Consider the following 13,161-nt stretch of genomic DNA (forward strand, 5'->3'; position numbering starts at 1 on the left):
TCTGGCGAAGGTCCCAATACCCAGCAGGTGGAACGTACAGACAATGACTATGCTATGCTGGACATGACAGAGATTTAGTGCCGAAGAAGGCTCTGCCTCTCCAGGGGCGCTGTCACTTCTATCTGCGATATGATTCGCCAGTAAGGGGGTAGTGATTAACATTGCTGCCTCACAGTGCTGAGAACCTGGGTTTGATCACGGACATATCCAAGGACTGTCTGTGTGGAGCTTGCACATTCTCCTCATTTCTGTGTGGGTCTCACCCCGCAACCCAAAGATGTGCAGGGCAGATGGATTGGGCATGCTAAATTGTCCCTTAATTGGAAAAAAAATGTATTGGGTACTTTAAATTTAAATAACTAATTAGCCAGGAAATAGCCTCCAATTGTATAGGATGCCACGCTATGCCAATGGCTCTGAAGGTGACAGGACACCTGTAGTTTTATGCCCCCGACTCGTTTCAGTGGTCAGTGGGAGATCTCTGTGGAGTCTTGCACTGCCCACAGCTGCATTAAGCTGGTTACAGATGCTCTGTTCCAAAGGGACAACACCTTCATTCACTTCAGGACAGATGAGGCCAGCCAGACAAAGCAAACCAGAGCCGTTATTGCAATTGCAGTATTTCCCAGAATTCAGGGATGCAGTGACTGCACGTATGTGCCCATAATGACACCAGTGGGGGAGCCAGTTGCTTTTGTCAGTAGAAAGGGCTCCCACTCTCGAAATATCCAGATGGCGTGTGACCACGAGTGACATATTGCAGATTTGTGCCTAGTAACCAAGAAGCTAACATCCTTAGTCACTCCCAGCTGCCAAGACTGGTCATTGCTAAGCATGGATGGATGGGTGGATGGTTACTTGGGCACAAAGGCTATCTGCTGAAAAGTTGACATGACGTCGCTGAGATATCCAAGGAATGCCCGTGAGGAAAGCTACAACCACTGTCATGCCCTCACAAGGGCAAGAATTGAAAGGACCATAGGCCTACTCACAATAAACGTTCGCTGCCTGGACTGCTCAGAGAGCACTGCAATATTTTTTGAATGCGCCTCCCTTATCGTTGCCGTCTGCTGCAGCCTACACATTTTACCCCTCTCAGGAAGGGTACCATTGGAGGGTGAAGACATGATGCTGTTCCAGAGGCTGCAGAGGACAACTCCATTTCTGCATTTGAGGACGAGCCTGACTGGCCTCAGGATGAGCAGCAAGATCTCAAATTGAGGAGCTTATGGTTGGCAGGAGAACCAGGTAGGCCTTGATTCAGAGGACTATCAGATAAGACATAAAACAAGAAGTCAAAATGATTGCAAGTGAAATGCCACCTTATTGATCAATACTGATGAGGCACTCCTCCACTCATGTCCCTACCTTTCAAATAAATGTTGCAACCCGTTATGTGTGTGTCACACGATTCCTAGGCCTCTCCCCTACCAATTGCATTAAGCACACTAAGGCCATTGAAGATTACCTAACATTTTAAAATTGAAGAGAGAGATATACATGCAGCATATCAAACATGGCAATGAAAAAATAATCACCCCAGGATCTCTTATGTAATCCTAGTGACTGAAATTTGCGCTTGTGAGTGCTACTCCTTGATGCTTCCCTCTTGCTGGCAGCTTAATTGGAGGAAGGCTGCTGACTCTATTGCCCCATCGGCCTTGATGACCTTGGTGGCAATCCTCTGCAGACCCCGTCTGGGCAGGAGAGTCCCGTGTCATGGCGCTCCACTCGTCAGATGCGGCAGTCACTGGCAGTGGGGGAGAAGATCTGCTGCCATTATCAGGAATGCCCTGAGGCTCAAGATAATAATAATAATCTTTATTAGTGTCACAGTAGGCTTACATTAACACTGCAATGAAGTTACTGTGAAAATCCCCTAGTCGTCACATTCTGGCACCTGTTCGGGTACAGTGAGGGAGATTTCAGAATGCCCAATTCACCTAACAAGTACATATTTTGGTACTTGTGGGAAGAAACCGGAGCACCTGGAGGAAATCCACGCAGACATGGAGAACGTGCAGACTCCACACAGGCAGTGACCCAAGCCGGGAATCGAGCCCGGGTGCCTGGCTCTGTGAAGCAACAGTGCTACTCACTGTGCTACCGTGCTGCCTCATACATGCAGCCGCAGGTCATACGCCCACATAAGATTGGTTTGAACCTCCTTGCGCACTATAGATGGACGGATGTTAACAGTCATTATGTGCCTTATCCATCATTGTTGAGCAATGATTGGCAGCCTTCTGGTAGCTTCATTTAAAAGTCCCACCTGCACCCTTATACATCCCGGTGCCTGCTGACATCCTTCCCCTGCTGGCAGCACTATCCTTCTCTCAGTGCACGTTTCATGCTGGCCAGCAGTTAATGGGCCAGCCAGCATAAATTTGATGTTGGAAGCCGATCGCAGGCACTCCCACCAGTGACGCTCCCCCACCAGGCCTAAAATTCAGGCCCAGAAATATATAACCGAAAGAAAATATAACAAGAATAAAATCTATATCGAATCCTGCTCTGTATTTCTTGACTTGTTTGAAAGTTTGTTCTCGTATGTAATTAAGGTTATTTAGAATGTTTGTAAAGTAATGAGATAAACTTGTGATGTACAATGAATCTGCAATGTTTAATATAATGCAAGTGGATTAGGTTCAAAATATTGTACATGAATTAAGCAAGGCTTCTGGGAATTTTGTGTGAAGGTATGGGGGTGACAGCAAATCTACTTCAGGGCATTTCACATGCCCCAATAAAGTTAAACAGGAAAGACATAGAGGTGGAATTTTCAGAGGTTCTTCCAATCATCTGTTACAATTTTGTGCAGTATGTATCTGGAAATCCAAGAGAAATGGCATAAATCACCACATGATTATTACTGATATCTGTTAACATTTACAATATAACTGGTTTTCATCGGCTCCCCTGATGGTCCAATCTAAATCCAGCCACAAGATATGTGATATTGAGCTACGCAGAACAGCTAGAAAGTGCACAACAGGCATGAGTGGGATCCACCCAAAAACCTCTCCCAGTTGAATAGCCCACCAGCACTCACCATCTAACTTCACAAATGAACAAGCAACTCTAATGAGGTTGTTGGGAACCATTAAACTGTATCTTAGCATAAGTCCTTGCTTTGAGGAAAAGTTGGAATGATTTCGGGAAAACAAATTAAATTATTTTGATTTAGATGACTGGAGCAGTTCATTCTGCTCGATGGGCCGAATGGCCTCCTTCTGCACTGTAAGTTCTATGATCTATGTTTCCAGTCAGTATTTGGCCTCCTGCATGCCCTTAGTACCCAGTTACATTTTCCCTAATGGATTAAGGATTGTGACATTGTTGCCAATTTATCAAGAAATAACTTCCAGTTGATTACCTTTAACACCATGCATCGTTTGATACCTTTCAAAAATAATGCCATGCTGTCCAGTAAGGTAGGTGATCTTAGCTATTACTGCAGGGAAGTTAGAATGAGACGGCAGCTCAAGTCAAAGCTCCAGTTTAATGGGATGTAAGGCACAGTGCTTTGACTGCCATAGAGATATGTCAGATTTATGGCTGTAATCATAACACGTGTAAGATGCTTAATTTAGTCAATACAGTTCCATAATATCACATTTCCACCCTGAGTTAACAATGGTATTATTAATGAAGTCCTGCAATGCCTATCGAAGTGTCTCGGAAACAATCTCCTCGTAACATTAGCCTAAATGCGCTGAAAAATGGTGCAAAGTTGATTTTTTTTCTAAAGCTGCTTTGAAATGTGAGGTTTCTATGCCAATTTTTCAGAAAAATTTAACGCATAAATGAAAACCGTTGAAATGAATTGCAGGCATTTTCTTGTCCATGCGATTTGGAATGTATACGAAGAAGATAGGAGGTTAAGAACATTTAACAATGTAATTGTTGATGTATGTTAAATATGTGCATGCATAATATAAATTTAATGAAACAGTAATTGTGATTTGCTGCGTGGAAATAATTTTTGGTGCATTTCTTTGAAAAAAATAATGAGCCAACACTTCGTGTTTTCAGGCTATAATAAGCTGAACTGTTGGCCCGAGATCATTGAAACAAATATAACAGCAGACTGTGGCCATTATAATACACTTCGTCATCTCTAATGCATGCAGGTCAATAGTTCATACTCTACATCTTAACTGCAGTTGCTATTTGCATAATTCTTGTGCCTGTGTTAGCATGTAACGTGCACAGTAATAACTTGCAAGAAATATAGTTCAATTAGGAGACATTTGTGGGGTAAAATATTACTGTACTTTCTTCATGTGTTGGATACATTGACTAAACCTGTGACAAAGGTGAAAGGATTGTAAAGTGGTTTATGGATTCCAAACTTTGGCCTGAAAGGCTTTACACATTTTGAATGCATTCTGTTTATATTTTTGATTCACGATTGGATGGTGCAAGTTTTTAGAATTTTAAAATATATTATATATATATAAAACATATCAGGAAACTTTTGCTAATGTAAGGAGCAAGTGACACGGCATACTCCTACAGAGCACTAAACATGGTATTTGGTAAATGAGTGAATATTGTGCAGTGAGGGAAACGGTGCTGTTGTATTTTTAACAAAATGTAAGGAGGGGAATAAGAGGGAGTGGGGAACCACTGATGTACAAAATTATGAGGGGCCTAGACAGAGTAGATAGGAAAGGCTTGTTAGCCCTAACTGGGGGGTCAATTCGCAGTTTAAATTGATTGGTAGAGGATTATAGGGGACATTAAGAGGAAATGCTTTTTCACCCGGTAGGTGGTGGGTATTTCGAATTCCTCCTTAGGCCGGTGGTTAAGGCTGAAATACTCAACTCATTTTAAAGAGGTATCTGTATCTGAAGTGCTGGTAATCAAATGAGCAACTTATTCCTTTATTCTTGTTTTCCCAGCTCCGAATGAGCTCTGAGATGTAGAATTATTAATTAAAATCAGTACTATCTGAAATCCAAAAAGTAGGAGTAGATTTTTTTTTTGGCTGTGGCCGGGAGCTGAGACATTACTGCACCATGTATGACCTTTAGGACACATTTGTGTCTTGGGGAACCAGGTGTATTGGGAGCGTTTCCTGCTGCTTTAGTTCGACCTCAGGGTTTTTAAGCTTGAGGAGCAGTTGGAATGACTGCAGAGCATCAGAGCATAAGTCGCCTGGATTTGATGTTTCAGGTGGTGGTCACCCCACAGGTAGAGAGAGTTCAGGGACGTAAGCCAGCTGGATGGGTAAGAAGAGGCAGGAAGTGCAGGAGTCTTCGGGGTGTGTGCCAGTCTCAAACCAGCACTCAGTATTCGAGACTGCTGGGAGTGACAGGTAGAGGGAGTGTAGTCCGATTCCAGACTATGGAAATGGACAATGGACAGCACATAGGGAACAGCAAAGAGTAGAAATGCAGTTACAGTGTCACATAAAAGATTGGGTAACAAAATTGGGTCCCAGGTTCGATTCCCGCTTGGGTCACTTTCTGTGCGGAGTCTGCGTATTCTCCCAGTGTCAGCGTGGGTTGCCACCAGCGCTCCGGTTTCCTCCCACAAGTCCCGAAAGACGTGCTTGTTAGGTGAATTCGACATTCTGAATTCTCTCAGTGTACCCGAACAGGCGCCAGAGTGTGGCGACTAGGGGATTTTCACTGTAACTTCATTGCAGTGTTGATGTAGACCCACTTGCGACACTAATAAAGATTATTTTTCTTATTTCCCTGGTAAGGCTCTCTTATGTCCCTGCTCTCTTGCGTCCGAAGGGCACAGATTTGAATTGAAATGGCGAACCATTCACCGCCAGATCTAGTTGGACCATGTAAAGCCAAGATCATCTTGGAATACAAAGGTAATGCCTGGCTTTGTTTGTCTATTGCAAGCAGTCTTCTTAAACCCCTCTCTCCATCTTTCTGTCCTGACATGAAACAAGTATGAGGAAGACGTGAACTTCTTTGTCTCTTAAATTTGAGACCATCTCATCATCTGCTGACCACCCAGCATCTCTTCCTGGTTCCCACATGAGTTCCCACATGATGTTGTTCATAATTCTCTCTCTTCAGGCACTTTTCTTCCCTGCCTAAAATCTGCCATCTTCAACCCTGTCCTCAAAAAGAAAAAGACCCTTTTACCTGCCTGTCCTTGCACACCATATCACCCTTTTCATCTCTAAAGTTCTTCAACATGCTGTTGCCTCCCAAATCTGTACCTGGTTTTCCCATACTCTGTGTGAATCCATTCGGTTAGGTTTCCACCTCTGTCACAGTGCTAAAATGGCTCTTATCAAGATCACAAATGGCATTCCATGTGACTGTGACAAAGGTAAACTATCTCATCCTTTTTCAATCTGCAGCCTTTGACATGGTTGACCACATGATCTTCCTCCAACACTTCACTGCCATCCAGTTGGCTGGAACTGCATTCATTTGATTCCATTCTTGTCTGCTTAAACATTTCCAATGGGTTCTCTCCCTGCTCCCAGCTCCAACAGTTACTGTAAATGTCCCCATTGGTCTGTTTTTGTTTCCTTTCTATTTCCTGTCCACATGCTATCCCTCAACGACATCACTTGAAACACAGCACTAGTTTTCATATGTACAGTAAAGATATCGACCTGTGCTTCACCATTACCATGTTCCTCCACTCTTGCTAAATTGTCAGAATGATTATCTAATATCAAGTACTGGATGAGTGGAAATTTCCTCCAATTAAATATTGGGAAGACTGAAGCTTTTGCCTTTGATCCTCGCTACAAACTGTGTCCTTAACCACAAGTTCAGCTCCCTTGCTGGCTGAAAGCTGAATGGGATTGTTCAGAACCTTGGTGTCATATTTGACTTGAAGAAGAACTGCCAACTTCATATCCATGCCATCACCAAAACTGCCTTTTTGTAACTCTTAACATTTCTTGACTTTGTCCCTGCCTCAGCTCATCTATTGCTGAATCCCTCATTCTTGCCGTTGTTACTTCTAGTGTCTACTATTTTGTTGCATTCCTGACCGGCGTCCTGCAATTTACCCTGCGTAAACCTTTTGTTTTAGTTTTAAGGGGCAATTTAGCGTGGCTAATCCACCTAGCCTGCACAGTTTTGGGTTGTGGGGGTGAGACCCACGCAGACACGGGAGAATGTGCACACTCCACAAAAACAGTGACCCAGGACGGGGATCGAACCCGGGTCTTCGGCGCCGTGAGGCAGCAGAGCTAACCACTGTGCCACCGTGCCTCCCAACCCTGCGTAAACCTGATATTATCCAGAACTCTGTTGCAAAAGGCCTTACTCACACCAAGTGACCAAGGTTAGCTTCTGGTCAAACAGGGCCTCCATTTTAAGATTCTCAAATCCCTCCATGGCCTCATCCTCTCATCTCTATTCTTCTCCAGCTCCACAACCTTCTGGGCTATCTGCATTCCTCTAATCCTGGCTTCTTGAACATCCCTAATTTTAATTTGCTCCACCATTGGTGGTTGTGTCTTCAACTGCCAAGGTCCTATGCATTAGAATTCCTTGCTTACATTCTACATCTCTTTCCTCCTTTGAGACCCCCCTTAATACCTCCCCCTTTGACCAAACTTTAGGTCATATGTCCTGATATTTCCTTATGTCGCTCAGTGTCAGATTTTACTTGATAATACTCCTCTGAAGTACTTTGGGATGGTTCATTATAAAAAACGCATTATGTAATTATAATTTGGGTTGGCCTCTCCTTTCTGTGAAGTAATGCCAGCTTCTGTTGAATACCTTTGACAGCTGGTGTGGCTGAAATAAAATATATGTTACACAGTACAGACATTAGAGGGGTGATTTTAACCTAACCGGTCAGACAGCCTGCCTAATTTTACACTCCAATTATTTCAATTGAGAGTGAAATGGAACGGTGTCAAATGCTGTCAGTTTCCTGCTGGAGTGCTTGGGTTTAGAATATTCCCTGGATGTGCAACAACAAATATTGAACATAAGAGTCTGCTTTTAAATATATCACTCACCTATCACAATTCATTTATAGTGAATAAGGGAATATAAAAACCATGATGAACTCTGCCCAGAATTTTTTTTATATTGAGAGTACGCAATTTTTTTTCAATTCAGGGGCAATTTAGCAGGGCGACCATCCGAAGGCTATCAGCCGAGCAGTGTCGGGAGCGGAGGGTGCACGTGAGGCTCTCTACAGTGGGGTGCAGGGCTCATTCATGCCTGACACTGTGTCGCCCCTCACCCCCTCTGGGGGACTCCCGGAATCCGACATATCATAATAGACATAGACATAGAATTTACAGTGCAGAAGGTGGCCATTCGGCCCATCGAGTCCGCACCGGCTCTTGGAAAGAGCACCCTACCCAAGGTCTGCACCTCCACCCTATCCCCATAAACCAGTAACCCCACCCAACACTAAGGGCAATTTTGGACACTATGGGCAATTTAGCATGACCAATCCACCTAACCGGAGCACCTGGAGGAAACCCATGCACACACGGGGAGAATGTGCAGACTCCGCACAGACAGTGACCCAAGCCGGGAATCGAACCTGGGACCCTGGAGCTGTGAAGCAATTGTGCTATCCACAATGCCACCGTGCTGCCCCATAATTGAAGGTTCTTTTGTTATTCTGCCTCCATAGATAGTTCAGGCAGTGCCCAATTGCACACTCCCCCCCCCCACCCCACCCCACCCACCAACACCTCAACTCTCTTCCTCCCCACCACCCTCCTTTCCCCTCTCTCCTCACCACCCTCCTTCCTTCCCCTTCTGTTGGTACAGAGGTGAGGGTATTGGTCTCTCCAGTACAAAGTTTAGTGCTTGTACCATTTGTTTTTTTTACAACTGTGTTGTGAACTGTTTTACTAATCAGAGTATCCTACCCCTCTCCCCGTACTTTGGTACTGAGGGGAGGGTACACTGTTTCTCCAACACAAAATTAGTGTTTGTACCATTTGGCCTTGTACAAATGTGATGGTTACTGTTTTAATAACCAAAGTATCATACACTCTCCCCGTACATTGGTACTAAGGGGAGGGTTGCCTGTTTCTCCAATGCAAAATTAGTGTTTGTACTGTTTATATATATTGTATAAATTTTTTACTGTTTTAATAAAAAGACGTGGCCAATCCACTTACACTGCATATGGTTGGGTTGTGGGGGTGAGACCCACGCAGACACGGGGAGAATGTGCAAACTCATCAGAAACAGTGACCCGGGGCCGGGGTCGATCCCAGGCCCACAGCACCGTGAGGCAGCAGTGCTAACCACTGTGTCGCTGTGCCGCCCATCTTTAAGAGGGCAGTTTGATATTTGGCAAAATAGAATGTTGACACCTGCAACACTACTGTTTGGCTATAGGTGCTTTAAATTGTCCAATGTGTGCAGTCAATTACACCATGTGCCAGTGGGAAACCATTCCAAGATGCAAAGCCAAGCTCCTGCTTATTCTGACTGGAATCATCACAGGCCAAGTTCACATATTTGCCAGCCCTGGCAAGCTGCCGACTGGGTGATCCGGCAAATGTCTGCGGCAGAGCCCTGGAAGGAACAGGTCGCCAAAAAGCGGATCCTCTGCCTGTACACTTTGCGCCTCTTTTAAGCTGCCCTCCTCTGCTGCTCCCCTTTCTACAGCTCCACCTCAGGCGGCTGCTGCTGCTGCTGATGATGATGGTCCCCTCTCTGATGTCCAGCTGCCAGCCTCTCAACAGCAGACTGCTGCTGCTGGTCATTTCTCCGCTTCTGATGTCTGGTTTAAGGCTAGCCGAGGTGCCATCCATGGTGATGTAGTTCAGAAAACCAACTGGAAGTGTTGACAGTAAGCTCTCAGCAAAAGTACTGTGAGGAAACGCTTTCCCACGATTGGCTCAGTAACTGTGAGTACTGAGCGCAGGATTTTCACCTGCGTTAATGACCTCGCTCAATTGCTGTTGAGTTCCAGCAAAATCGGCAAAACCTGTGGCCACAATTTTCAACGTACAAATGTGTTGAAACAGATTCCAATTGAGCGCCTACTAGGGCATTGTGAATAAGCTGCCAAATACATTAGTGTTAAATGGTGGCTTGGAGCTGGCTTCCTCCCCTGCTGGTATTTTTGCCGGTTTTAATTTCTCATCTGCATCCGAACCCACATGCTCCTACATGTTAAAATTGCCTGGGCAGTGTCTTGAAGCAAACAGAATGCCTGTTCATAATTTTATCATTCTTTATCATGGAAAGCTTTTTCATATTGAAGTACAATCTGTAGGTTGTTGATATAAATTTCACTGGCAGTACTATTAAACTCTTAGACTGCATTGCCAGATGCCGTTCCTTCATTGTTATTTCTTTTTTAAAATAAATTTAGAGTTTTTTTTCCAATTAAGGGGCAATTTAGCATGGCCAATCCACCTAACCTGCACATATTTGGGTAGTGGGGGTGAAATCCACGCAGACATGGAGAGAATGTGCAAACTCCACACGGACGGTGACCCAGGGCCGGGATTCAAAACCGGGTTCACAGCGCCGCAGTCCCAATGCTAACTACTGCGCCATATGCCACCCTCTTCGTTGTTATTTCTTGAAATGAGAAGAACTCAGCAAAGTTGAGTTCTCCTCAGCTAGAAAAGGCGACATGTACCTTGCCCATACAGAAGATTCATTTCCTAATTCAGTGTTCTTCAAACTTTTTTTCCGGGGACCCATTTTTACCAACCGGTCAACCTTTGGGACCCACGCCTGCCGACCTGAGCGACCCACCATTTTCTCTTACCTTGTTTGTTGCTGATAAAAATGGAGGAAATGGTTTTGGTCCCTTTGGCCCTCGTACACGCTCCTCCAATGGAACCTGTTGGATGAAGGTGAAGCCTTCCGGTGTTGGAAAGTATGGAGCCTCCATCTGCCCAAAGTTGTGCATTTTTTTGCTGTAAAATTTTATCAAATAAACCCACCCCCTCCGAACTTGTAAAAAAAATTAAAAATAAACTGAAAAAATAAAAATTAAATGAATAAAATAAATGAATAAAACCCTCCTGAACTTGTAAAACAAAAAGCTGCGACTGTTTAAAAAAATAGCGGCGCGGGAGGGGCCAGAGTCACAGAGAGAGGGAGGGAGCCGGGCACCGGAATGGACACCCCGGGGGGAGGGCACACACTGGGTAGGGGAGAGGGCACACTGGGGATGGGGAGAGGGGGAGAGGGCAGGATGGGGATGGGGGAGAGGGCAGGATGGGAGTGGGGGGGACAGAGCAGGATGGGAGTGGGGGGGAGACAGGGCACACTGGGGGAGGGGCACACTGGGGGTGGGGGGCAGGGGGCACTGGGGATGGGGGGGAGAGGGCAGCATGGGGTGGGGGAGAGGGCAGGATGGCGGTGGGGGGTGGGGGGAGAGGGCAGGATGGGGGCGAGAGGGGTACACTGGGGGAGGGGGCGCACGGGTGGGGGGCACACTGGGGGTGGGGGGCACATTGGGGATGGGGAGAGAGGGCACACTGGGGCTGGGGGCAGTCCTTAATTCCACCCGGGCCGGGCGGCTGATCCGAGCAGAGAGGGGGAGCAGCCCCGCCGAGAGGCCGGTGCGTTTGAGGCAGGGGTGGGGGAGCTGTGGGGCTGCCTGTCACTCAGCAGTGCGGCCCCGGGATGAGGCACCCCCGGGCCCGGGACAAACCCAAAACAATTTAGCACAGAGGCTTCGCTCACCACAAACTGCAGCCGGAGCCCCAGCCCGGGCCCCGCTCCCCAGGCAGCTTCCCCGCTCCAAACCCCGCCAACATCATGCTTCCACCAGGGAGGGATGGAGAGACCCTCACACTGAGACCCCCACCAAAAATAAATAGCGGCCGCACAGCGCATGTGCACACGATCATCGCTGTGCGCAAAAGGGCGCACATGCGCCTAGTTTTGCTCATGCGCTCCGATGATCGTGCGTGCATGCGCAATGTGGCCGAATTTTTTTTTAACGTGTTCGCGCCATTTTAATGGCCGCTTGTAACCGGCGTTATTAACAGCCGGCTGCTGCACGGGGATTTGCGTGATCGGGAGCACCGCGAAGGACGGCTCCGCGACCCTCCCGACACCCACCCGCGGGTCACGCCCCCAAGTTTGAAGAACACTGCCCTAATTGGGCATAACAGCAAACGGGATTATTATTATTTAAACTATAAAATATTAAAGCATACCGCTGTGCAGAGAGACCTGGGTGTGCTACTGCATGAGTCACGGAAAGTTGGTTTACAAGTGCAACAGGTGATTAAGAAGGCAAATGGAATTTTGTCCTTCATTGCTAGAGGGATGGAGTTTAAGACTAGGGAGGTTATGTCGCAATTATATAAGGTGTTAGTGAGGCCACACCTGGAGTATTGTGTTCAGTTTTGGTCTCCTTACTTGAGAAAGGACGTACTGGCACTGGAGGATGTGCAGAGGACATTCACTAGGTTAATCCCAGAGCTGAAGGAGTTGGATTATGAGGAGAGGTTGAGTAGACTGGGACTGTACTCCTTGGGATTTAGAATGATGAGGGGGGATCTTATAGAAACATTTACAACTATGAAGGGAATAGATAGGATAGATGCGGGCAGGTTGTTTCCACTGGCGGGTGAAAGCAGAACTAGGGGGCATAGCCTCAAAATAAGGGGAAGTAAATTTAGGACTGAGTTGGATGAACTTCTTCACCCAAAGGGTTGTGAATCTATGGAATTCCTTGCCCAGTGTAGCAGTTGAGGCACCTTCATTAAATGTTTTAAGGTAAAGATAGATAGTTTTTTGAAGAATAAAGGGATTAAGGGTTATGGTGTTCAGGCCGGAAAGTGGAGCTGAGTCCACAAAAGATCAGCCATGATCTCATTGAATGGCGGAGCAGGCTCGAGGGGCCAGATGGCCTGCTCCTGCTCCTAGTTCTTATGTTCTTATGATCTCAGCCAGGATAAACATAGTGAAGGGCTGGTTTAGCTCAGTGGGCTAGACAGCTAATTTGTGATGCAGAACAAGGCCAGCAGCGTGGCTTCAGTTCCGGTACCAACTGTGAATTCTGAATTGTCCCTCTCTGTACCCGAACAGGGGCGGAACGTGGCGACCAGGGGCTTTTCACAGTAACTTCATTGCAGTGTAAATGTAAGCCTACTTGTGACAATAAAGATTATTTATTTATTTATTTATTGAGATAAATCTGTGCAATTCTTTGTAAAATGCATCTCTCCTCCTGCCAACCTTACCACTAGAAAGTGTA

General features: G+C 46.0%; 1 protein-coding gene across 6 annotated transcripts in view; it reads left to right on the plus strand.

The window, feature by feature from the left end:
- LOC119952059 (wiskott-Aldrich syndrome protein family member 3-like) overlaps window positions 1-13,161 on the plus strand; it is a 115,431-nt gene that overhangs the window by 15,460 nt on the left and 86,810 nt on the right. The window contains exon 1 of one of the 6 annotated variants that reach the window (XM_038775571.1): window positions 5,772-5,836. The exons of the other annotated variants lie outside the window; for them this stretch is intronic. The gene's annotated coding sequence lies outside the window, so the exon portion shown is untranslated. Of the gene's footprint in view, window positions 1-5,771; window positions 5,837-13,161 lie in introns of those variants that run through there. 6 annotated transcript variants of the gene reach the window in all.

Source organism: Scyliorhinus canicula, chromosome 17 (genome assembly GCF_902713615.1).
Source record: "Scyliorhinus canicula chromosome 17, sScyCan1.1, whole genome shotgun sequence".
NCBI lineage: Eukaryota > Metazoa > Chordata > Chondrichthyes > Carcharhiniformes > Scyliorhinidae > Scyliorhinus > Scyliorhinus canicula.